Raw genomic sequence first — 26,975 nt, forward strand, 5'->3', positions numbered from 1 at the left:
ATTGTCTATGATCTTCCCATTCATGGGCTTTTGACCATGTTTATAGTACTGGGTATGAAATCCACCCTACAGAGCATGCTTCATAGCCAAGAAAAAGCAGATAGTTAACCATTTACCCATCATGCTACTCTTACACCAGCGGACACATCATACCAGCAGGTTGATACTGTATACATCTATGGAATGGTCCAGAGCTGTGTAAGACCTCTGATGACCTTTTTTTCCCCTGGCGGCCTACACTGTGCCTTCTGGAACAATGTACATTAGTAAATAGGATGCATTCTTTCTGGTTAATTTTAAATTGGTTTCCTTATGTCCTGCATCCAAAGTGAGCGGTGTCGTCAGCAATAGGCTCTTACCATCTAGTGTCATCTGCAGGAACAATGGCAAGATCAGGTATTGCTTGGGGTGCTTGTGTGGCCTTTCTGACCCATAGAGAGGTACACTGTGTCTGGCACTAAGACTTTTATTAATAATCCACATCCTCTGAGAGCAGCACTGTCCACCGTGCTAGGTACCTCTGTTCAAACTCTTCCCTCAACAGATCCCCAAAATTAACACACACAAATTACTTCCTATGTACCAGCGAGAAGCACACTGGAAAACATATCAGGAAAATAATCTCATTTACAATAGCCACACCATCCATAAGCTAAACGAAAATAACTCAGAGGAATAAACATAACTAAGGAAATGAAAGACCCTTGCAATGAAAATATCGAGTCACTAAAGAAGGAAATTGAAGAAGACGCTAGAAGATGGCTCATTGATTAGAAAAATTAGTGTTGTGGAAGTGGCCATCCTACTAAAAACAATCTGAAGATTCATCATAATACCAGTCAAAATTCTGGGGCCATTCTTCACATAGAAAAACAATCTTGAAGATTATGTGACAGCACAAAAAAATGAAGGACAGCTAAAGCAATCTCAAACAAAAAGAACATTCTGGGAGAAAAAACACAATATTAAAAAGAACATCACACACACGCACACACACACACCAAACAAACAAACAAACAAACAGACAAACAAGAAGACAAAAGTAGACACATAGTTCAGTGAAATAGAATAGAGGACCCGGATACTACTCCACACAAATGCAACTACTTGATTCTTGATGGAGATGCCAAAATATATGTTGAAGAAAAGATAGTGTATTCAACAAATAATGCTGGGAAAACTGGATTTCATACAGAAAATACATAGAAAATTACACTGAATCCTTATCTCTCACCCTGCAGAACTCAACTACTGTTCATTCAAAGATCTCAACATAAGACCTGATACCCTGTTCTGTTCAGGAACTTTCTCCCTGTACTGATGTCCTCAAGGGTCTTCCCCAGTTTCTTTTCTATTACCTTCAGAGTGTCTGGCTTTATGTGGAGGTCCTTGATCCATTTGGAGTTGAGCTTAGTACAAGGAGACAAGGATGGATCAATTCGCATTCTTCTGCATGCTGACCTCCAGTTGAACCAGCACCATTTGTTGAAAAGGCTATCTTTTTTCCATTGGATGTTTTCCACCCCTTTGTCGAGGATCAAGTGGCCATAGGTGTGTGGGTTCATTTCTGGATCTTCAGTCCTGTTCCATTGATCTGCCTGCCAGTCACTGTACCAATACCATGCAGTTTTTAACACTATTGCTCTGTAGTATTGCTTGAGGTCAGGGATACTGATTCCCCCAGAATTTCTTTTGTTGTTGAGAATAGTTTTAGCTATCCTGGCTTTTTTGTTATTCCAGATGAATTTGAGAATTGCTCTTTCTAACTCTATGAAGAACTGAGTTGGGATTTTGATGGGTATTGCATTGAATCTGTATATTGCTTTTGGCAAAATGGCCATTTTAACTATATTAATCCTGCCGATCCATGAGCATGGAAGGTTTTCCCATTTTTTGAGGTCTTCTTCCATTTCCTTCTTCAGAGTCTTGAAGTTCTTGTCATACAGATCTTTCACATGTTTGGTAAGAGTCACCCTAAGGTACTTTATACTGTTTGTGGCTGTTGTGAAGGGGGTCGTTTCCCTAATTTCTTTCTCAGCCTGTTTATCCTTTGAGTATAGGAAGGCTACTGATTTGCTTGAGTTGATTTTATAACCTGCCACTTTGCTGAAGTTGTTTATCAACTGTAGGAGTTCTCTAGTGGAGTTTTTTGGGTCACTGCTCTAAGATCAAGAATTGATAAATGGGACCTCATAAAATTACAAAGTTTCTGTAAGGCAAAGGACACCATCAAAAGGGCAAATCGGCAACCAACAAATTGCGAAAAGATCTTCACCAACCCTACATCAGATAGAGGGCTAATATTCAATATATATAAAGAACTCAAGAAGTTAGACTCCAGAAAACCAAATAACCCTATTAAAAAATGGAGTACAGAGTTAAACAAAGAATTTTCACCTGAAGAACTTCGGATGGCAGAGCAGCATCTTAAAAAATGCTCAACTTCATTAGTCATTAGAGAAATGCAAATCAAAACAACCCTGAGATTTCACCTTACACCAGTCAGAATGACTAAGATTAAAAATTCAGGAGACAACAGATGTTGGCGAGGATGTGGAGAAAGAGGAACACTCCTCCACTGCTGGTAGGGTTGCAAATTGGTACAACCACTCTGGAAATAAGTCTGGCGATTCCTCTGAAAACTGGGCACCTCACTTCCAGAAGATCCTGCTATACCACTCCTGGGCATATACCCAGAGGATTCCCCACCATGTAATAAGGATATATGTTCTACTATGTTCATAGCAGCCCTATTTATAATTGCCAGAAGCTAGAAAGAACCCAGGTATCCCTCAACAGAAGAGTGGATGCAAAAAATGTGGTATATCTACACAATGGAGTACTATTCAGCCATTAGAAACAATGAATTCATGAAATTCTTAGGCAAATGGATGGAGCTGGAGAACATCATACTAAGTGAGGTAACCCAGACTCAAAAGATGAATCATGGTATGCACTCACTGATAAGTGGGTGTTAACCTAGAAAACTGGAATACCCAAAACATAATCCATACATCAAATGAGGTACAAGAAGAAAGGAGGAGTGGCCCCTTGTTCTGGAAAGACTCAGTGAAGCAGTATAGGGCAAAACCAGACCAGGGAAGTGGGAAGGGGTGGGTGGAAAAACAGGGGGAGAGAAGGGGGCTGATGGGACTTTCGGGAAGTGGGGTCTAGAAAAGGGGAAATCATTTGAAATGTAAATAAAAAATATATCGAATAAAAAAAAAGAAAGAAAGAAAGAAAAAGACCTGATACCCTGAACTTGCCAGAGGATAAAATAGGGAGATGCTTCAACTCACAGGGGCAAGCATGGACTTCCTGAATAGGACTCCCACAGCACAGGAGGTAAAACCAATGATCCACAAATGGGGTCTCATGAAGTTTAGAAAGCTTCTGCACATTCTCCTCAAGTCTTATCTCAACAGATGAAAATCCTACTGGCACAATTCGTTTAGTCAAACACTTTTCAGCTGAATGCCCCTCCCCAACTCTCCCGCAAGTCTCTTTGGCTCTGTATCTCCAACACACCCAGAAGCTGTTCACTTCTTTCCATTTCCATGTTACTGACTGAGTCTGAAGTCTTCCTTCTCCTCCAGTGTAGTTCTTCTAGTTCATCCCTACTTCTCTCTCAGTGTGGGCCTCACATAGCCTGAGGCAGAACGTTCAGACACCTTTCTCTGGTGCAGGCTTTCTAGCATTGCCTTCCTCCCCAGCAAACTACTCCACACTGTTCCTGTCTTAGGGCTGCAACATTTTCCTTTGCAGTAAACACTGTTCCTCTGCTCAGGATTCTTCCCATCCCTCCTTCCTCTGCAATGCTACATCTCTCCTTCTCCTGTCTCAGTGCCAATGCTCCCTCCTTCAAGCTGTCCCTATAGTATTCTTTTATTCAGCCCATTCATTTCCTCTACATTTATTGACATAGTTTATCATGGTCAGGTTTTTTTAAATATAGTCTTACCAAATGGCTCAGGCTGATCTAAAACTTATATAGTCTAAGATTGTCTCAAATGCATGGCTATTCCACTATCTCAGCCTCCTGAATGCTACAATTCCAATCATGTTCCCTATGCCTGCCTTAATATACAATTATCAATTTTTTTAATGATTGGGTTTATGGAATTCTCTCCGGATGATAAACAAGGCAGTAGGAACCACAGTGGTTTTCAATATTACTCTGTAAAAAACACCAACAAGTGATAAGACTTTCTGCCCACAGTGAATCCATTCAGAAACTGTGCTAAGGCTTGTATGAATATCTATGTGTACACACACACACAAATGCATAAAATATATTCACATGAATATAGTCACACACACACACACACACACACACACACACACACACACATATATATATATATATATATATATATATATATATATGTAAACAGGCACATTAGACAAATACATCAATTTAATCTTTAACAACTCCCAGGACTGCACAAAATTCTCTTGACTTAAGAGCTGAAAACTGGGCACCTCACTTCCAGAAGATCCTGCTATACCACTCCTGGGCATATCCCCACCATGTAATAAGGATACATGCTCTACTATGTTCATAGCAGCCCTATTTATAATTGCCAGATGCTGGAAAGAACCCAGGTATCCCTCAACAGAAGAGTGGATGCAAAAAATGTGGTATATCTATACAATGGAGTACTATTCAGCCATTAGAAACAATGAATTCATGAAATTCTTAGGCAAATGGATGGAGTTAGAGAACATCATACTAAGTGAGGTAACCCAGACTCAAAAGGTGAATCATGGTATGCACTCACTAATAAGCGGTTATTAACCTAGAAAACTGGAATACCCAAAACATAATCCACACATCAAATGAGATACAAGAAGAAAGCAGGAGTGGTCCCTGGTTCTGGAAAGACTCAGTGAAACAGTATTTGCCAAAACCAGAACGGGGAACTGGGAAGGGGTGGGAGGGAGGACAGGGGAAGAGAAGGGGGCTTACGGGACTTTCGGGGAGTGGGGGGGGCTAGAAAAGGGGAAATCATTTGAAATGTAAATGAATTATATCGAATAAAAAAAAATAACAATAAAAAAAAAGAGCTGATAAAAGTAAACTCCAGAGTGGATAAGTGCCTTGCCCATTGCCCACACTGTCACAGTGACTTGCTGTGAATGCCTGGACTGTCCTGCTGGAGAGCTTATGCTTTGAAACCCTCCTCTGTGCAGTGCCAGGAACAAAGATATTGGTCAGTTAACGCTTCTGGAATCAAAAACAAACAGAGGAGGAGTGCTGTCCCAGATCTGTTCTGAGAACACGGAAATGCTCTGTTTGTGCTGCTCTTCTGCACTGACCCTAGTCCCCAGTGGTTATGCAGTACTTGACCCGTGGCACTTAGTAGATCTCACAGACTAGATTTTTCATTTCTTCTCATTTTAATTAATAAGCTTAAATAACATCTGGCTAGTGACTGCCATAGTAGACAGGGAAGTCTAAGCCATTTGAAATCCCATTGCTTTTGATTCCTTGATGGTCACATACAACTTCAATGCAGTTCCAAAGACAGAACTACACATCTATTTCCATCCCCCATACCCCACTTTTTATCTCATGCTCTCTACCTCAAGTTTTCTAAAGAGTCTTCCTCCTGGCACATCATTGTAGCCAATGGATCAAGTTTTCTCTCCTTTGTATGGTTCCAACAGAGCCAACTTCTTTCCCCTTCAACAGTTCCCTAAACAGTCCTCTGTAGGGGTTTATATGGTCAATGAACATCTGATGTTTCTTAAGGAAAGAGTGCTTGTTAAGGTCCTTAGGGCAGGAGAGAAACAAAGCCAGTGATCAAGGTCCCTGTCTAATGAAGAAGTGAAGATGTTAGTATGTAACCTAATTCAAAGAAGGGCCTTGGTCAAAGGGTTGGTGTGATGGGAAGACAGAGGACCTGTTGTCTGAAGCTGCATGGCTCCAAACTAGGCTGCAGGAGCATGCAGTTAGCCAACACCGATCTCACTTGCACCTCACCCAGAAGATAGACAAAATCAAGCCCTAGATAAATTGACACAAAGCTACATTGTCTAGATGAAGAACACTATATTTCTTTATAGAAGAGTCACATCTTTCTGTGATGTGACACAGGAGCTTAGGATGTGGCACAGTTGGTAAAATGCCTGCCACCCAAGTATGGGAACCTGAGTCTCTGTCTTGCAAATGCTATTTAAAATGCTGGGCTTGGTGGTTTGGGGCTTGGTTTGGAATCCCAGCTCTGAGGATGTAGAGACAGATGGATGCCTGGGTCTTGCTGGCAGGCCAGTCTAGCCAATTGGTAAGCTCTAGATTAAATGAGAAACTCTTAAAAATAAAGTAGAGAATGCGATTGAAGAAGAAAATTGATGTTGATGTCTAGCCTCCACATGAACATGTACCCACCCATTCACCCACATAAAATGGAGCAATGAAGATATAGAAGATAAAAATCAGACAGGTGAGGAGGCTGACTCAGTATGTAAAGTACTTGCTGAGCAAGCATGAGGACTGACATGTGTATACTGTTAGCACCCACATCCAAGTCCTCATGGGTGGATGTGGAGCCCGGTTTAGAAGTTCAGTACTTAGAAGGGGTTCCTTGGATCAAGCTAGCTAGCAAAAGCAGCCATATCATGAGCCTCAAGTTCAATTGAAAGACCCTGCCTCAGTGAAAAAAAGTGGAGAGTTATAAAGCTTCAGGTCACTAAATGCACACATCTGCACAGGCACCCCAACACTTGTGCACTCACACATATTTGCATACACACCATGTGATTTAAATATGGTTGGTGTGGGAGGGACACTATTAGGAGGTGTGGTCTTGTTGGAGTGGGCGTGGCCTTATTGGAGGAAGTATGTCACTGTGAAATGCTCCTCCTAGCTGTCTGAAAGAGTCTTCTGGTTGCCTTCAGAACAAGATGTAGAACTCTTAGCTTCTCCAGCACCATACCTGCCTGGACACTGCCATGCTTCTCACCATGATGATAATGGACTGAACCTCAGAACCTGTAAGCCAGCCCCAATTAAATGTTGTCCTTTATAAGAGTTGCCTTGGCCATGGGTGTTTCTTCACAGCAATGAAAATCCTAGTTAAGGCAGAAGTTGGTACCAGGGACTGAAGTATTGATTGCTATGATAGTCCTGACCATGTTTTTGTTTGGAAGATGTGGATTGTGGGTCTTTGTATTTGGGAAGCAGTGGAATGCTTTAAGGGGGATTAATGGCCTATCTTAGTAGGAATATGGAAAAAACTGGTGCTGAGGGTGATTTGAATTGTGCAGACCTGGCCCAAGAGGTTTCTATGTAGAGGAATTTCAGTATGACTGTTTTCATGGTATTTTGGTGAAGAATGTGGCTGCTTTTTGCCCTTGTCTGAAGAGTCTACATTGACAAAGGAAGTCTGAAAAAGAAACCCAACAGAGACTTTGTTCTCTGTTTAGTTTCACGGTGAACATTTTGATCAAGTATAGTAAGCTTAGAGAGCAAAAGAACAAAATGTATGCTTCAAAGAATAAAAGGGTACCAGGAAGGGCAATGGAGCTAAATCCTGTGTTTGAGAAGATAAACATACTAAGGGAGTAGTGACTTTGGGGCAAGATCCCACCCAGATAAGATAATTGTGCATTTACAATTGAACAAGAAATAGTTATATCTAGGTGTTATTACCTGATTATTATTTTCTTCTATTTCTTTTAATCTGGAAGACTGAAGTACAGTCTAGATTAGAGGGCATACTTGTGATCCAAGTCTTGAGACTAGAAGACATAGGCTTTTGTTCTGGATGGTGAAAAATAGGGGCTATGAAAAACTTGGGCCCAGGTATGGCGGTCCATACCTTTAATCCCAGGAGACTAAGGCAAGGCAGATCTCTGAGTCCAAGACCAGCCTGGGACAGAGCAAATTCTAGGTGAAGAAATACTTAAGTCTAGGCATGGTGAGAGATGCTTTTTAATCTCAGTATTCAGAAGACAGAGCCATGTAAATCTCTGAGTTCAAGGTCAATCTACAGAGCAAGTTTCAGGATAGCCAAACTTAGGTAGTGAAGGAGTTGGAAAATAGAAAGCTGATAATAATCTAATAGAACAAGGGGGCCATGTTCCAGATATACATATACACATACACATACACATATACACCTCCTTTGATGTTGGGGATAGATGATCTGCTTTTTGATTTTGATTTTATGAGAGATTACAGTTAAGTGATTGGATGATCTCATAAGAGACATTGAATATTGGACTTTTAACATTGTTGGAACTGTTATAGATTTTTGAAGTTGGAGTAATACATTTTGTATCATGCTATAGCTAGATACAGTCCCCATAGACTTACATGTTTGAACAAGCCTATGAGGGCCAGGGAATGGAATGTGGTGGTTTGAATATACTTGGCCCAGGGAATGTCACAATTAGGAAGGGTGTCCCTGTTAGAGTAGGTGTGACCTTGGAAATAGTGTGCCACAGTGGGGGTGGGTTTTGAGACCTTCTTCCTAGTTGCCTGGAAGATAGTCTTCTCCTGTTTACCTTTGGACCAAGATGTAGAACCCTAAGCTCCTCTAATTCCATTCCTGCTTGTGTAGGAATATTTCTCACCATGCTGATAATAAACTGAACCTCCTCAGAACCTCCAACCAGTCCCAATTAAATGGTTTCCTTTATAAGAATTGCCTTGGTCATGGTGTCTCTTCACGGCAATGAAAACCCTAAGACCTGCCACATACAGATAATCACCAAGAAAAGCTCAAACTGAGGGTATGAGTGCTTGCCTAGCACAAGTACAGCCCTATGTTCAACATCCCTATTCCCAAGCAACATAGCAATAGCAACAACAGCAGACATGCACGGAAGTCCAAATTCCAGAGGCCAGGAAAAAGCAGCAGTGGATGTGGATCAGTCCTTGTGAGCTCAGTGCTCATATTGTGGACAGTGGCCACTTACTGGGGCAGTAAAAAAGCCTTTGTTTCCTCCCACCATTCACATAGTTGGAATCTCACTTGCATTGTATGTAGGCTAGAGCAAAATGATGCTGTTTGTTTGGATTTTGCTTTTTCTGTGGAATATCTACTAGGAGCAATGTACTTTTGTGTGTCAAACATTAGAAAGGACCCATTTCCTCTTCTCCAGTGGATTTGGGCAGGAATCAACTGTTCCATGGATTCCCAACTGCTCTTCCCTTCCTGGCTGAGTACCAAGTGTGTGAATGCCACAGAGAAGCAGTGTTTTCCCCACAAAGAACTTTCTTTCCCAGCATGTGTCTCACAGCACCATGCCTCTAAAAGTGAGGTTTACCCTGGGTCATTCATAAGACAGGAAGCCATGGACAAGCACAGAAGCACCCAGCTGATTCCAACAGCCCAGTGATTTAACATCATTACCTGTAAAGAGGTGTAGTAATGGGTTTTTGGGGGGTTTTTTTTTGTTTTGTTTGTTTGTTTGTTTTTTACTTTCCTAGACTTCTTCAAATTTATTCACACATTTCAATAAATCAGGTCATTAGACACAAAATCAAATGAGATTTCATTGTGATAGCTAAGATGTTCCTTACAGATTAAATAATAAATCAGAAAGTTGGAAAATAGACCAAATTAAAAAGAAAAAAGAAAGAAAATCTAAACAAATGATCCCCATGCATCCTAGACAGATGGAAATCTCTCTTCAAGTAATTAACTCCCTGCATGCGAGTTATCTTCTCTGCCTCCTAAAGCATATTCTAAGATTGCCAGTTCTGTGATGAGAGCCTTCAGCCTACTTGGCCAAACAACGTAGTTATTTTCATAAATATTTTTTTTCTTCAGACAGGCTCCTCATGATTCAAGCTTGTTTCCAGATAAGAAGTCTTGGTGCAAGCAATTCTGAGATCAAAGCCTTTCCTCATGCACATTCATATCTTAGCTGATAAACACAAAAGAGACAAGCTCAGAGAGCCCCACTCGGTGTTCAGAACCTTACCTAACCTCTCATAATATGTTCACCTTGCCTTTGACTGGCTGGGGGAGGGCAGCTGAATATAGAACTGCATTCATGAAGTACAGGAGTTTCATCTTAAACCCCAGGAGACATAAGGCGGCTGGGTTTTCCCCAGTCACATACTGTGTTCATGGAAGGGAGAAGAGTCATCATGAATCACTATGTTTCACTATAGAGAAAAAGGGCATTTATAATTTCCCTTTTGCAAATTAACCAAGTCTGTGTTAACCATTACAACAGTGACATCAAGCATATTTGAGAAAAGACATCAGAGGACCTTTTGGCTACCATATGGCACCTCTGAGGAGCTGATCCTACCTCCATCACTTCTCCACGGTAATCTTCCACCCTCCTATATCCAGGTTCCAGCAGCAAAATAAAAGCCCTCCACCAGCCTCGGGACGGGACCATTGCACATGACTGTGTGCTTGCCACAGAACTCTGCTCTTACAGACTTGAAACTCTTGATCCTTCCTATGGAGAAGCCCCACAGTTTAATCTTTCTGTGAGATTCACCAACTGCAGTGACATTTCTGTAGCTTGTAAATCATAACTAAGATGGAGCTTTGAAAGTTAATTCAGGCCAACTGCTGACTAGTTTAAAGGAAACTCCTGGAAGCAAGCAGTAGAATACGTTATCCAGTCCCACATTCCAATTTTCTTTTAAAATCACATCTTATTCTAACTCTTCTGGGAGGGGGGATATAAACTCTCCAGATTTCAATCTATTGACTTCCTTGGTTAGAGTTTCAAACCTCATGAGTGATAGGCATGAATTCCTCAGTCTCCTACTTATTTCCTGCTTCTACTTGAATGACTCCACAAATCTAGCTGGGTCCATGGCATCGGGAAGCTGGTTCCTATTCTCACAGTTATATTAGTTATGTGGTTGATGATGCTTTAGACATGTCACACTGCAGTACTCTGTCACACAACCTCGTGGTTGGCTAAGCCAGCTGTCGAGTCTTCCTGCTCAGCTCTCCCAGTGAAGCTAAGAAGATGGGTACTCACTTCCTTCCCCTCCTCCTTTGAAGGTCTACGTCATGGTGTGACACAATTATAAGCAAGCTGATGTGAAGTCTTCTAGGAAACTTTGGATAAAATTGTTCCCTTCACTGATAAAAAGAGAGTTCCGTCATAAGAAAGATAGTTCTTCAGCCAGCCTTCTGTTGCCCACTTTCTACCTTGACGTCATTTGGAGCAACAGCGGCCATGTTGTGATAATGAAGACAATGAGTGCATGGGAAATTATCAACTAACAAACACAGTACACATAAAGGAGCTCGGGAGACCAGGGAACAGCGGAGCCAATCCTGGAAATGACCTGATTGTGCACCATTTCAGTATCTGTTAGGTGACAGTTTTTAAAATTTGCAATTGAAAGTGTTCTTAAATATATGGTCTTCTAAATATCATATTACTTTGGGGTAGCACCTGCCTCCCAGAAGCAGCTGCTGGAAGATCCCTTCACTGGCTAGCACAAGTGCATCTAACAACCCCCACTCCCAATGTGGTTCCAGCTTCCTTCTACTTCAGAAGGCCTCACACTTCTTTACATGCCTCTTGCCAGAATATGCAATTAGAATAAATGCCTGCCTGCATCTTAGGTCCAGCACAGACCTGTTGGGAAAGACGTAGGATGCATGAAGAACAGCACCGTTATTGTCCTCAGCAACACACATCTTACTCTAGTTCTTTTCCTCTTTCAATTGAATTTAAATATAAAACACCATCATGGGAAGTTTTAGCTCTCTCTCTCTCTCTCTCTCTCTCTCTCTCTCTCTCTCTCTCTCTCTCTGTGTGTGTGTGTGTGTGTGTGTATGTGGGGGGGGGTGAGTGTGGGGGGGTGCAGGAAATAACATTGTTTGGTTATTAGTGCCTGGTAGATTAGGAGCTAGAGAAATAGTTCAGTCAGTAAAGTTCTTATTTAATAAACATGAGGAGCTGAGTTCAGATTGCTACATACCACACAAAAAGGCATGACAGGTGGCACACACTTGTAATGTCAGGGCTGGGGAGGTAAAGACAGACAGATCCCTGAGGCTCTCTGGCTAGCTAGCCTACTTAAATTGAATTCCTGGCCACTGAGATACTCTTCCCCCAACCCTGAAAAGGTAGCTGGTGTCTAAGGAATAACAACTGAGGCTGACCTCTGTCCTTTACACCCATGCTCACATGCGTGCACATGCAATTTATACATGAAACTAACATGCATGCATATACACACATATACACATAAACTCACATGCATGCACATGTACACATATGCACACAAACTAACATGCATGCATATGCACGCATATACACACAAACTCGCATGCACATGCAATTTATACATGAAACTAACATGCATGCATATATACACATATACATACAAACTCACATGCATGCACATGTACACATATGCACACAAACTAACATGCATGCACATGCACACATATGCACACAAACTAACATGCATGTACATGCATGCATATACACACAAACTAATTGGATCCCAAGAGGGTGTGAGTTGACTCAGCTAGAAGATGACAGGATCTAGTTGGTTGTCATAGCACAAAACATCAAAGGCAAAGGCTGCAGCTTGGTGGGCTCAATTCAGAGGTTTACCATTGACTTTATATATTCTTATCAGTAAGTTACCTCTACCTTGTCCCTTACTCTAAAGGAGGGGTAGTTTTTAACTCAGGAAGCTGTGCATGGGTCAGAGAATAGAACCTGTAAACACTTGATAAAAAACATATCAGAAAGCAGCCACAGGTTTTAGGAATCATTGCTTTTCGTCTCTGTTTGGTACTATCTGGAAGCTTATTGTTTTTCAAAATTTTTCAGTATCACACACATCTAATTTCTGGCACTGCAAAGGCCTTCAATACTTAATGAAAAAATTAAAAATAGCTTCTAGATAGCCAAAATATCTCATATTTCTAATGAGTTAGAACCCTAGGCCCAGATATCAATAGCCTGAAGGTTCTGTGCAGTGCTGTTCATACAAAGAAGTGGAAATAATAATAGTATTTTCCCTTCCAAGAATTAGAGTTGGTGAATGGATTCTACTTGTTGTCTGAGAGATAGCAAATGATGCATAATTTTGGCACTTCTGAAAAATTAAAGGCATGGTGGTACATGCCTTTAATTGCAGAACTTAGGAGGCAGAGGCAGGTCTCTGTGAGTTCAAGGCCAGCCTCATCTACAGAGTAAATTCCAGAACTGCCAAGAGAAACCCTGTCTTAAAAAACAAGAGAAACAGGCAGAGAAACCCTGTCTTAAAAAACAAAACAAAACAAACAAACAAACAAAAACGCAAAAAGAAAAAAAGCTTTTATTATATATACATATATGTGTGTGTATATATATATGTCTCTATGTGCATATGCATAAGTATATGGGTGCCTGCAGAGACCAAAATTGGACATTAGATCACATGGCACTGAAGTTACAGGCTTTTCTGAGCTGCTTGGGTATTGGGAACTGAAAATGCTCTTAATTTCTGAATCATCTATTCAGCCTCCAATGTTGTTTCTTTACAACCAGGCCTCCAGGAGGGCTAATTCACTGTATGAAATAAACATATACAGTGTATTGAAGTGTTCCTGTTTTGTTTCCCAGACCCTTTCTAAGTCCTCAGATGCTCAGCTAAATACTGGATAAATGGAACTCTTCCTTTTGCCTTACCATGAGCATTAATATGCTAAGATGTTTTGTTTTGTTTTTTTTAAAAAAATCACATACCATGTCTATTCTCACCAAATAAAAGTAAACTGTTCCACTTAAGGACAAGGATTCTCATTTGAAAATGCCTAAGAAATTAGTTCTCTAAATGCATTTTACAGATAGGCCATGGGTAGATCATTCTGGGAACTCTGGCTAAGATAAGCTTTCTGCCATTCTTCTGTCACTGGTGATGCTACATAGATGATGCACAGAGGCAGGCATCTCCATGTTTCCTAGGAAACCCCAGAAGCAGCACTTCCCAGCAGCTGCAAGCATCACCCTTCTTTCTCCACCTGTGAAAGGACTTCAGGACTGATAGACCTTCATGGGGACTGAAGAAGCAAATGGAAGCCCGTGTGTCAGGAAGATCTCCAGAAATATTCACACACATGGAGAAAGTCAGCAGCCAGAACACAGACCTCTCAGGGTTTCAAATCTCTGCTAGAGGAGTATCATCAGTGGGCAAGAGACATATCTCTTGAGGATAGATCACTGTGGAGTGGGAGGGAAATTTACCCTAGGAAAACTAGCCATAAAGAGGCAATGGGAAATTCTGACTCTCAGGGAAGGGCTAAGAGGAGACTTTCTGTTGCCTTCCTCAGGCACCATGTCATCCTCTCTGGGTGTTATATTTTCTCTTTACTCTGACAGAACACCCAACTCAAGCAACTCAAAAAAGGGGAAATTTATTTTGGCTCATGAACTCAATGGTTTTATTGAGGGGCAGTGGGGAAGCCCGTGCTTTGATTTGTTCACATCTTGGCAAATCAGGAAGCAGAGATGGGACTGAAAACAAGGAATGGCCTCTAACCTTCAAAGCTTCTTCTTATTTGCCCATATTTGCCTGATACGTCCTAGATTGTAACAGTTCTATAACTACCCAGGACGATGGCACCTGTTGGGACCGAGTATTCAAATGCACGAGCCTGTAAGGAGCATTTCACCTTCAAATCATAAGGCATACCAAGCTCAGTATCTCTGATGGTGGGAAGTGGGATGTGCCTTCCGGCTCATGTGGTTCTCACAGCTCTTTGACTGATAGAAAGGTGCAAGAAATGATCCAGGCTGAGCCAGAGATTTTGATGAAATAGTTTAACAAATTACTTCTTTCTTGTATGGATGCTAAGTTGGCAGGATATACCAAGGTCTGCTGGGGACATTTTAAAGATGAATCAGCCCAAGAGAGTAAGACTAACATAGTGAGCAGGAAGCAAGAAGGAAAGGAGAGAGGCATAACGAGGTCATTGTTGGAGAATCTGCAGCCAGCCAGCATGCCATGAATCCTCAGGACTTTTCAGTTACAAATCTGGTAAATTCCCTTCTGTGTAAGCTGGTTTGAATCAGTTTCTATCACTTACACCTAAAAAACAAAACAAATCCCAACTCTGACTCATAACTAAGGAACAGAGAAAGCCATGACAACTTATAATATCTACTACTTTTGCCTGAGCACACCAAGGCTCTTTAATGTGATATCTGTGTTGGTCTAAGCTCCTCATGCTTCCTCAAGTACTTCCCCACAAGCTCAGCGTATCTGGTTAGACAAACAGAATTTTACTCGCACAACAAGGGATTGAGTGTTTGAAAATCATGACTATCCCCCAAACCTGGAACACTTGAGAAAACACACTTCCTGGTAGTAATGATCACACAAACTTGGCTACCCAAGAGAACTCTTGAAGCATGCCTTTCAAAGTCACATTCTTCCGTTTTGTAATCAGGCTAAAAATAACCTGCCTACAACGTCTGGCTGATGATTGAAACACATTGCCCCAGAAACCCTTGTACCAATTATCTGTAGCACACTCTAAGCTGGACTGCCAGTATTTGGACCTTGCAGAAAGATTCCCGTGGAGAATTCAGCTTACACATCCTGCCCTTTCCCACCCCTTGACGGTCAATATATGTAACCCATCCCAGTAACTCCAGCATCTCAATAAGTTTATGATCTTGCAGTGATGACATCATATACCTTATAGAAAAGTTTATCTGGAAGCTGTGCAAAAGCAAGTTTCTTCACTCCTGTCCTGTTACATAAACCCAGCACAAGAGAGGTTCAGAGCTAATCCACTTGCAACTCTTTAAAGGGACTGGCAGTGTGGGTTGTATTGGCACTCAGAGGCAATCATTTGTCTCGCTTTTGTTATTCACAGGGCTTCTACTTCTCATGGCTTCTCATGTTTTGGTGTCTCAAATTCATTCATGAGAAAATGGAAGCTCAAAGCTGTTGAGCAAAATTATTAAGATTTTTGCCTTAATAAATGGCGAGTCGGAGCCAGATTCCAATTCATTTCCTCTATTACCCACAGGCCACTATTATTAATGCCAACTGTGTTTCTACTCTTTGTATGCAAGTATGTTTGTATGCATGTGTACATGTGTGTACATAGTCATGAAGAGGCCAGAGGACAACCCAAGATGTCTTTTTTTTTTTTCAGCCATCCACCTCTCACCAGCCAGGAATATGTAAAGTTGACTAGACTCATTGACCAGCAAGTCCCAGGGTCCATCAGTTTCCACCTTCCCAGTCCTGGGATTACAAGTACACATGACCAGACCGAGCTTGATTTACAAGATCCTAAGGATCGAATGCAGATCCTTATGCTTGCAAGACAAGCTCTTCACCAAACTGAGCCATTTCCCAGTCCTTCTTCAGCTCACAGAGAGCTCTGACACTTCTGGGCTATCTGTGTTCCTTTCTTTAGCTTGATAATATTAATAAGAAGCTTATAAATAATTATTTAAGCACAGACCCAGTAGACCCAGCATAAAGATGAAACAGTCCTGTTTCCCTAATACTTGACCAGTATGAGACACTGTGCTAGGCTTTGGCAGTACAGCAGAATCCCACAGGGACAGAGTCTGTGGTCCCAGACACAGAAGCAGGGACAAGGAGGCCTGTGGTGTCCCAGGAGACTTTAGAGTGTGGCCAGTCCAGGGAAGGGAACTTGGCACAATTGTCTGTGCACTGGGGCCTTAGCTATCTCACCAGGAGAAGGAAAGATGGGTTTATTATCTGCAAGCTCTTTGGCTGCCCCAAAGGGTTTTATTTTTGTTTTGAGTTGTCTTCCTGAGTTCTGTTTTTAAAAATATTGGGAAAGTTTTTTGTTTTGTTTTATTTATTTTATTTTTTAAGATTACAATATAATTAAATCATTTCCCCATTCTGGTTCTTCCTTGCACACTCCCACTCTTTACACACACATAACTCTCTTTACTCCTCTTTTCAAATGAACGGCCTGTTTTTCATTACTTGTTGTTAGATACACACACACACACACACACACACACATACACCTTAGTGTTTTGGCACTCATAGACAATCATTTGTCTTGCTTTTATATATATGTGTGTGTGTGTGTGTGTGTGTGTGTGATATACATATATATATATATATATATATATATATATATTCCCAAATGCATAAGCATAGCCTGTTCAGTCTGTACAATGCTACAAGTATGTATATGTTTTCAGGGCTGACCTTTCGAATCAATAAGTATGCTTGTCCCTAGGGAATATTATTTCTCCTATTCTCCGAATTCCTTGATTACCTGTGGTTCTTTGCGTAGGGTTGAGGACTCCTGAGTTACCCCTCCCACCTCCACCTTCATATGCATCTTAATAGTTGTTGCCCTTGTTCAGCTGTGTTAGGCAGTCATGTTAATGAGACTTTATGGGTGTAGCTTCTGATATTCCTAGGAGACACAAACTCACAGCAGACTCCCTGTTCCTTTGGTTCTTAGACTCTTTCTAACCTCTCTGTCACAATGATCCCTGAGCCTTATGTGCAGGAATTGTTTTGTAGATGTATCCACTGGGATCGAGCTTCAGGACTTTACATTTTTACTGGTTGTAGTTTTCTGTAATGGTTTCTGTTTCAAAAAGAAGCTTCCTTGAGGGGTGGGTGATAACTACACTTATCTGTGTATATAAGGACAAATATTTAGAATGTAGTTAAGGAACAGCTCTGTCCAAGAGACTCCCAAAACATTACAGACTTACTATTGCCCTTGCTCTTGCTTGGTCCCTAAAGATAGAAGGTATGACACTGTCTTACTTATTTTCCTATTGCTATGACAAAAACACCATAACCACCAAAACACCATAAAAGAATGCATTTAATTTGGGGGCTCAGAGCCCATGACCACCATGGTAAGGAGCATGGCAGCAGGCAGACAGGCATGGTGCTGGAGCAGTTACTGAGAGTTTACTTATTTTCCACAAGCAGAAGGCAAAGAAGGCTAACGGAGAATGACATGGACTTTTAAACCTCAGAATCCATCCCCGGCCACAAACCTCCTCCAACAAGGTCACACTTCTTAAACCTTCTCACACAGTTCCAGCACTGACCAAGAATTCACATCTATGAGCCTATGGAGATGATTTTATTTAGATTCCTACATTCCACCACCTGACCCACCTATGTCACGGCTACCTCATTATGCAAAAATACATTGTAGTCCAACTTCAAAAGTCCCAATCATTTTTCACAGTCTCAACAAAGTGTAAAAGTTCAAAGTCTCTTCTGAGACTCAAGACTCTTAATTGTAACCACCTGTAAAAAGCAAAAAGCAAATTATATACTTCCAGCCTGTAATGACACAAAATATACGTTACCATTCCATAAAGGAGGAAAGGGGGCATAGTGAGGAAATACCGGTGCAAAGCAAGAGTGAGATCCAACAGGAAAAACTCTAAATCCCATAGCTCTGTGTTGACTGCTAAAGGACGTGGATGGGTCTTTCCTTATGGCTTTGCTGACCACAACATGCTTCTCTCTTAGGCTAGTTCCACTCCCTGTCTGTAGCTGTCCTGAGAGCCACCTATGGCTTCTCCAACAGTTTTGGATCTCTAACACAATCTAAGTTTTACTTTTACAATCAAAGCTTTAGGCAATAGTTCCTCTGAGCCTGTCTGCAGGGACTCCTCGGTCACAGTGGCTTTTCTTAACCACAAGGACTCCAAAACTCCCTTACTCAGGTGTCCTTCCTGACATTAAACCAGAGAACCATGAAGTCAAGGCTGTTATATTCCCTGACCTGTTTGGAATAGAACCTGGCCCCCTCCATGAATTATATTTGCATAAGTTTTGATTTGTGTTGCTTTAGTAAGAGATAACCTTAGGCAGTTTCTTTTCACAAGTTGGAAGTTTAACTGGGTGGGGTCTTGCCCTGAGACTACCACTCCCTTTATCTCACTCAATGTCAAGCCTCTCATCGCCTTCAGCACAAGCCTTCGTGCCAACATTAAGTGTCCCATTTTCCTTTTAAACTGTACATTTATGTTTCTTTTTTCCCTGGTCTCTCTTTTTCATTGTAGAATGACAAAGTCATTATTAGGAGGCTATCTTGAAATCTCCTCTACCAGAGAAATTAGTCCAAAACTCTTCATTTTAATTTTAGGCAGATTCTGTTTGTTTGTTTTGTTTTTCAAGACAGGATTTCTCTGTGTAGCCCCGGCTATCCTGGAACTCACTTTGTAGACCAGGCTGGTCTCAAACTCAGAAATCTGCATGCCTCTACTTCCTAGGTGTTTGGATTAAAGGAGTGCTCCACCACTACCCAGCTTTTTTTTTTTTTTAAGAGCAGACACATTTGTTGCCTAAGTATCATAATGATCTCTAGCCCCCATTATTAATAATATTTCCTTTGGAAACCTCTTAGGCTGGACTTCCAAAACCCACATTGCTCTCAGCACAATCATCATCTAAGCTCCTACCATGATGACCAATTAAGCCGTGATTCCAGAGTTAACTGCTTTCCTAGCCCCAAATCCCAAGGCCTTCCATACTCTTCCCAAATAGAGCAGTGAAAGGCCTGTCATAGCAATCACCTACTCCTTGGTACAAATTTCTGTCTCAGTTACTTTCCTGCAGCTGTGACAAAGCACTGTGACCAAGGTAGTTTATAGAAGAAAGAGTTTATTGGGAAGGTATAGTTTTAGAAAGTGAATTCATGACCATCATGGTTGGGGAACTTGGCAGTAGCGAGGCAGGCAGGGTGCTAGAGCAATAGCTGAAAGCTACACCTTGATCCACAGGAAGAAGGCAGAGAGTGAAAGATACATGAAAGTGATGTGGGCCCTTGAAATCTCAAAGCCCCACCCCCATCCCATGATGGCCACAACCCCGTGGAGGCCAGGAAATGGAATATGGTGGTCCGAATGAGAATGACTCCTCTAGACTTATGTGTTTAAATGCTTAGTCTTCAGTTGGTAGAACTGTCTGGGAAGGATTAGGCCTTGTTGGAGGAGGTAGGTCACTGGGAGTGAGCTTTAAGGTTTTAAGATTTATTTACTTACTTATTATATGTAAGTCCACTGTAGCTGTCTTCAGACATCCCAGAAGAGGGCATCAGATCTCATTATGAATGGTTGTGAGCCACCATGTCGTTGCTGGAATTTGAACTTAGGACCTCTGGAAGAGCAGTCGGTGCTCTTAACCGCTGAGCCATCTCTCCAGCCCGGCTTTAAGGTTTTAAAATGCAGACTCATTCTTACTTTGCTTTTTCCTCTTCCTCTTGGCTGTTTCCTCAATATGTGAGCCTTAACTGTGGCTGCCCTTGACAGATAGTAAGAAATGCAGATCTGGGACCATATCTCAGATCTATCAAAGTGAAACTGGCATGATACCAAAGCTCCCGGCGAGGCTTCTGAACACCGAAATGCCTTCAGAAGGGATCCAGTCCAGCATCACAGGCAATGATGAGGCCAAAAACCGCACACTCCTGCCATGCCTGTCACGCATTAATTCAAACTTCTCTCTAACAGGTTTTCTCAGCTAGGCGAGATCTGTCACCACCCCCCACAAAGCAGTATCTAGGATAATGCTTTCCAAAGCACTAGGCTTCGGTCCCCCAGGGCCTCCAGGGGCTAGGGATTGGGTAAGGCTACCTGGCAGAGCTGAGCCTCCAGGCTATAAACCCACTTCAAACAGAGCCCCTATGCTTTGATCAGTTTTAGAAATTGGGATTTTAGTTAGATTTCCTTCGAAATGAAGATTTCTGTGCTTTTCTTTTCCTTCTCAGCCAACCTCAGTTGTTCTGCATTGTCCGTCAGCATTATTAGCATGGCCATCAAAGCATTCAATCATAAGCTTAAGGACTGAACCTGCTTCTATTTTCTATACACTTCCCTTGGGGTACAGATGCGACCTTTAAAATGTCAAAACCTTCTGTTCTCAAGAGGACTGCTAAGTTACTTTCCTGTCCTATTTTAACATGTAATATCCAAGAAAGACACTAATGTGGAAAATTCTGAATTTGGCTTATATACCCTCCCTGGTTTGCCCTCCAGTGAATGTTCTGTGTCCTTTTTTCCTTACAAAACAAAACAGTCCCACCAATCAATGGGAATTTGATGCTTAAGGTCAACACTAGCAGTCCAGTTATATACCTAGACTAAGAATTTGGGGGACATCTTTTGTGATTAGCATTGCCTTGTTAGTTTACTGTTATAGTCTCTTAGGATGTGCTTCATAAGGAAGCTACACGAGAATCAGGAAGAGTTGCATCCAGTTTTAGGAATAGGTAGTGATGTCTGAGCTGAGATGAACCAGAGTACATCACAGGGGAGCTGCTGGGAAGCTGTTGACTAGACACCTTTGTACTACCTCATTTCCAGGAAGAAGACTTTCAAAAGTCATGACTTTATAGAGGCAACAGTATGACATTAAAAAAAAAGTATTACAGACAAATAGATGCTTTTAAAAATGGAAGTCAAGTGTGACTGCTGTATGTAGACATGTAGACACAGTCTTTTTGAGAAGATGATAGCTGTTTTAGGTTCATCCTTGACTCGGAGCCAGAGGTGCCTGGAAAGGTTTGTGGGAAGACCAAAAGCAAATGTTGGCCTGGAGAGATGGCTCAGGGGGTAAGATGAATACTATGAAAATATAAGGGCTGGAGTTCATATCCCTAATACCTATGTAAAAACTAGGTAAGTATGGTAGCCCACCTGTAACCCAGGATGTAGGAGGCTGAGGCAGGGGAACATCAGAATAAGACAGATATCTAGACCAGATGAATTGGTGAGCTCTAGGTGGAACTGAGCACCACTGTCTCAATATACAAGATGGATAGTGAGATAAGAAGACATTGAATACCAGTGTCTGACCTTTGCAGCATTGGTATAAATACACCACATACTTTGTACACATGAACACGCATACATGAATACAACATCAACATCATACTCTCTCTCTCTCTCTCTCTCTCTCTCTCTCTCTCTCTCTCCTTCCCTCCCTCCCACCCCCTCTCTCTCCAAAAATAAAGAAGAAGGAGAAAAGAAGGAGGGAGACTTGCGTATTCAAAACCTCAGGGTAGCTAGAGAAAAGTGAAGCAGAGACATCAAGGAAGGAAATGAAGCCCTGGCATGAGTCAGCGACCATATTGGGTAGAGCTTTATAAGTCATGAAAAAAGATATGGAAAGAGATAACTTTTCAAATAAGCTTTACCCTGGGAAAATGTCTGCACAAAAGACCATGGCATTCCCATAATTAGTGGCCCATATTCGAAAACAGTACTTTCCAATTTTATATTTAACTTTAGTTTTATAGAGGGGAGGCAGAATTGATAGTTTTCCTTGGGGACCCTTAAGAATTGCCTTGGAAGGGGGTGGAGTTGTATGGAGTGTATGATCCACACTAACCTTCAGCTCGAATCCCAAGCATCTCTATTCTATGAATACAGCACCTCAAACACAATCCAATCAAAACCCAGCTTGTCTATGTCTATAAACAAGTTAGATTTTTCTTGTACATTTTCTATGTCAGCAGGTATCAAGTGGCACCAAATTGGTATAGGCTACCTGTCTAGTCAGTAACCATTATACCTCTGAATGAACAGGTGATAAATGAATAAGGTTCTGGAACCAAATGAGAAGGGAAAGAAGAAGGTAGGAGAAGTTGGAAAGTTATGTGCTAGGGAAACAGGGTCAGCCTTTAAGCTGACCTGTATATTGGAATCACCTGGGGGTTGTGCAAGAAAGTACAGAGTCTCCAAAAATCCTGATGTGATTTTTTTTTTTGGATGCAGTCTAGATGTCCAGATTAGTCAAAGGTTTCCCTGATGATTTTGTTTTAACCATCACAGTTGAAAGTGACCATTCAGGAGGTACTGAAACCAAAGCAACCTTTCCTGGGCCTCTTGCAGTTTCTTTAAGTGTGTAAAAGTGTGCATATGTGCATTTGTATGTGTGTGTATGTGCACTGTGGCAGTTAATGGACAACACTGGTATTATTTCTCAGGTATTGTCCATGTTCTTAAGAGGCTATCTCTCACTAGCCTGGAACTTGCCACCAAGGCTTGTCTGGCTTGTCACAAGGTAGCACGGATTCACTTGTCTCAGTCTTATCTTCACACCCTCAGCCCCTACCAGTGGTAAATTTCTTTATTCAATGAATTTAGTCAAATTCTAGAGCCATCAGTCAATGCTCCTCACAAAAGATGTCCCCAAATTCTTGATCTAAAGAGAGCTGATTACTGACACTAACCTTAAGCATCAGATTCCCATGGGCTATGGAAAGATTGAGGTCTTCAACAAAATGTACAGGGACCACTGGGGACTAGTGTGGCCCAAGAATCTTCCCTCTTGCCCCCTGAACCTATGAATGGGCAGAGACCTTCCTTGCCTTCTCCGGACAAAATTTCAGATTAGACATGAGTTAGTTTTGTTCAACAACTTCATTCACTAGACACTCCCAAATTCATTTCTCCTATTTCTATTTATTAGGCTCAAAGAGTCCCATGACAACAGACCATAGGCTTTTAGTTCAAACAAAGAAATATCAAAACATGTACACTGACCTGAGCATGCGAGGTAGTGAAGTCATGGAGGCAGCTCTCCACTCTGCTCTAACCTTTCTACCTCAGACTTGAGCAACATGTAATCTCTCTTTGTTGATCTGTCAAATAATTATGGTAGTGTAGTCTCTGCCTCCAAGAGATTTAATAAAAGTTAAACAAGAGGAAAACATGTTGCTTCCTATTAAGTCTGCCAATAGTTGCTTAAGGAAAACCTTTATTAAGAGTTCTTTCGGTTATTGTGTGGATAGGAAGAATCATAGGTGTTAGAGGCTTTCCCAGGAGTTAGTCAGGTGGCAGTAAATCCCATCTGAGAGCTTCTCTACGAGAATGCCTGGTACCTGTACTGAGATGGCTGGAGTGAATAGTGGTTAGTTAGATCTTTCTACTCCTTGTAGCTAATGTGGGCTTTCCCAAGCCCCAAAGCATGGGATGCTCTGGGTTGCTGAACTTCTCACTTAAAAGCTAGTCTCACCCTAAGAGAAAGGAAATTTAAGTCTCTTAAGGCCTGGACCTACAAATAGATTCAACATCACTCTCTGCTTATCTTTCTGTTCAAAACAGTTCCAGTGCCCTGCTGACAGAGGACAAAGAGCGTCTTAGTTAGGGTGTCTATTGCTGCAATAAAACCATGATGAAAAGCTGAGTTGGGGAGGAGGGGGTTTATTTGTATTATACCTCCATATCACCGTTGACCATTGTGGTGGTTTGAACGGAAATGGCCCCCACAGGCTCCTATATTTGAATGCTCGGTTATTGAGCAGTGGCATTACTGACAGGAATTAGGAGGTGTGGCCTTGTTGGAGGAGGTGTGGCCTTGTTGTAAGAAGTACATCACTAGGGGTGGGTTAGATGCTACCTCTCTAGCACCAGGTATGCCTGAATCCCACCATGTTCCCTGCCATGCTAACAATAGACTAAACCTCTAAAACATGTAAGTAAACCCTAGTTAAATTCCCTTGAAGAGTTCCTGTAGACAATAAAACACTGACTAAGGTACTCATGAAAGAGCATCAGGGCAGAAACTCAGAGTAGCATCCTAGAAGCAGGAATTGATGCAGAGGCCATGGTGGGGTGTTGTTTACTGGAACAATGTTGCTAAGGCTGCTTTCTTGCTTTCCTATAGAATCCAGGACCACCAGCCCAGGGATGGCACCATCCACAAAGTGCTGGGCTCTCTCCCCAGTCAATCACTAATTAAAAAAAAAATATCCTACAGGTTTCCCTACAGCTTGGTCTTCTGGAAGCATTTTTATTAAATGAACTTCCCTCCTCTCAGATGAGTTTATCAAATTGACATAAAACTGTCTAGCACAGAGCTAGTCATCTTGCAAACAGAGGAATGAATGATGCTCCAGCTTGGTGTGTGTTTAGTCCACCGTCATATGCAAAGCACAGTGTCCAACACATGTTAAATTATAATATCTTAAATAGCATCTATTATGGCAATAATCAAATGGAATCCTGATAACCTCATGATGATATTCTGATCTTTTCAGGAAATTAATGGACGTTATGATCAGCAAATGACCGTGTGAAAGAAAAGAGAGAGACCATAGTAATCACTGAAAAGAAGCATCTCCTTCCCCGTGGGAGGCATTGAGTCACTCGGTGTTTGTTGAGCCGCATAAGGAAGCTGCTGTCACAATCCTTCCAGTGAAGCTATTGTGATGGTGTATAGAAGAGGGGGCTTTCTGGGACATTCATTTCATTGCCAGTGATGGGTGTGACAAATGCCTTTGTGTGAAGGTGGCACCAACCACAAGGAGCAGGATGACTCACGGGGTGAAATCATAGATTCTATGGTGCTGCCAGGCTGAGAGCACTGGGGCTGGCTTAATGGGATTGAAAGAAAGATCAAGGAATTCGAATGTACGTATGGCGAGGAGAGAATACAGTGCATCAACTACTAGCATACATGGGCGATACTGAATTCTTTTCAAGGCAAAGGTATCTCACCATTTAAAAACTGTGTTACAGCAGGAAAATTACAAATGAGCCAATAATGCACTAGACTTAAAATGAACTCATTATTACTTGGGTATAACAAAGTTAGTAAAGTCCTTGCTGCTTATAATGAAGGTCTGTGTTTGATCACCAGAATCCGTACAAAAATGTAGGGTGTGGTGATGTACACTTGTAGCTCCAGCATTGGGGAGACAGAGACAAGCAGATCCCCGATGGTTTCTACATGCATGTACATAAATGTGCATTCACACAAACATGTACTCACATAAACACACCACACATACAGATGATAATTCCTCATAATCAAGTTGAGTTTATTGCAGTTATCTAAGGAACAGATGGACAGTTGAGAATAAAACTGTTTATAATTTATTTAATATTAGCCACACTAATACATGATGCTTCCTATATAAATGCTTCAAAAATAAAAATCTGGCACCATAACTTTACTTGACACCCTCTCTATGGACTCTGGGCGGGCCTATTAACTTACTTTAATTAATTGAATATGGTAAAATAGATGTGCCAATGCCTATAACATCCGCCAAATTCAAGTCAGTGAAATAATCAATGTGCAGGATAGTTTTGTCTACTTGATACAAACTAGAATAATCCTTGAAGAGAGAATCTCAATTGAGAAAATATTTCCATCAGATTTCCTATAGGCAAGTCTGTGAGGGTATTTTCTTATTAATTATTGATGAAGGAGGGGGTCACTGGGGACAGTACCATCCCTGAGAAGTGAATACAAAAAACAAATTGAGAGTGTCACCAGGAACAAGCCAATGAGCATTATTCGTCCATGGTCTCTGCTTCAGTTCCTACTTCCAAGTTCCTGCCCTGCTTGAGTTCCTACCTTGACTTCCCTCAGTGGTGAACTGTGATCTGGAAGAATAAGACAAATAACCTTTTCTCCCAAGTTGTTTTTAGTCATGCTGTTTAGCACAGTTATAGGAAGAAAACCAATGAATGCAATGAATGAAATGACCAAAAGTAAGGGGCATAAACATTAGAAAAGGAAAAAAAGAATCTCCATTTTAAAATGATGACTTTATGTTCATAAAATCTAAAATATTTTTTATTTTGTTTTGATTTACCTACTTATATAAACTTACTGGGTATAAAATCAGTCTATAAATCCAACTGTCCCATGATAAACTAGAAATTAAAAATGAAAATTTAAGAAGATAGCAAGAAAAATATGTAAGGATAAATCTAACACAAGAGGTAAAGATGTTTGAATAACTTACAAAAATCTGATTGACAGTTATTAAGATTACTAAAATGCTCGTGGATTAGAGGCTGTCATAATGTTTAAAATACAACTTCTCTTCCAATGAAATCCTAGCCTCTAATTTTTAGTTAGCTGGTTTCAATATATGTAGAGACTTACAAAGGGCAAATAAGATACCAAGGTGAGAAAATGTGCCTTACCAGACATCACCATTAATGAAGAATTAACTGTGGGGACAAAATAGGCCAATGATCAGTGGAATAAATTCAATTCAGAAGCTGTATTACTTTATATACTATAT

The 26,975-nt window shown here is 41.2% G+C and overlaps 1 long non-coding RNA gene across 1 annotated transcript in view; it reads left to right on the forward strand.

The window, feature by feature from the left end:
* LOC127678969 (uncharacterized) overlaps positions 1–26,549 on the forward strand; it is a 345,799-nt gene extending 319,250 nt beyond the window's left edge. Inside the window, exon 6 of the long non-coding RNA XR_007976658.1 lies at positions 24,972–26,549. This is a non-coding gene — a long non-coding RNA (uncharacterized LOC127678969). The remainder of the gene's footprint in view (positions 1–24,971) is intronic.
* The last annotated feature ends 426 nt before the right edge of the window (positions 26,550–26,975 follow it).

Source organism: Apodemus sylvaticus, chromosome 2 (genome assembly GCF_947179515.1).
Source record: "Apodemus sylvaticus chromosome 2, mApoSyl1.1, whole genome shotgun sequence".
Classification (NCBI taxonomy): domain Eukaryota; kingdom Metazoa; phylum Chordata; class Mammalia; order Rodentia; family Muridae; genus Apodemus; species Apodemus sylvaticus.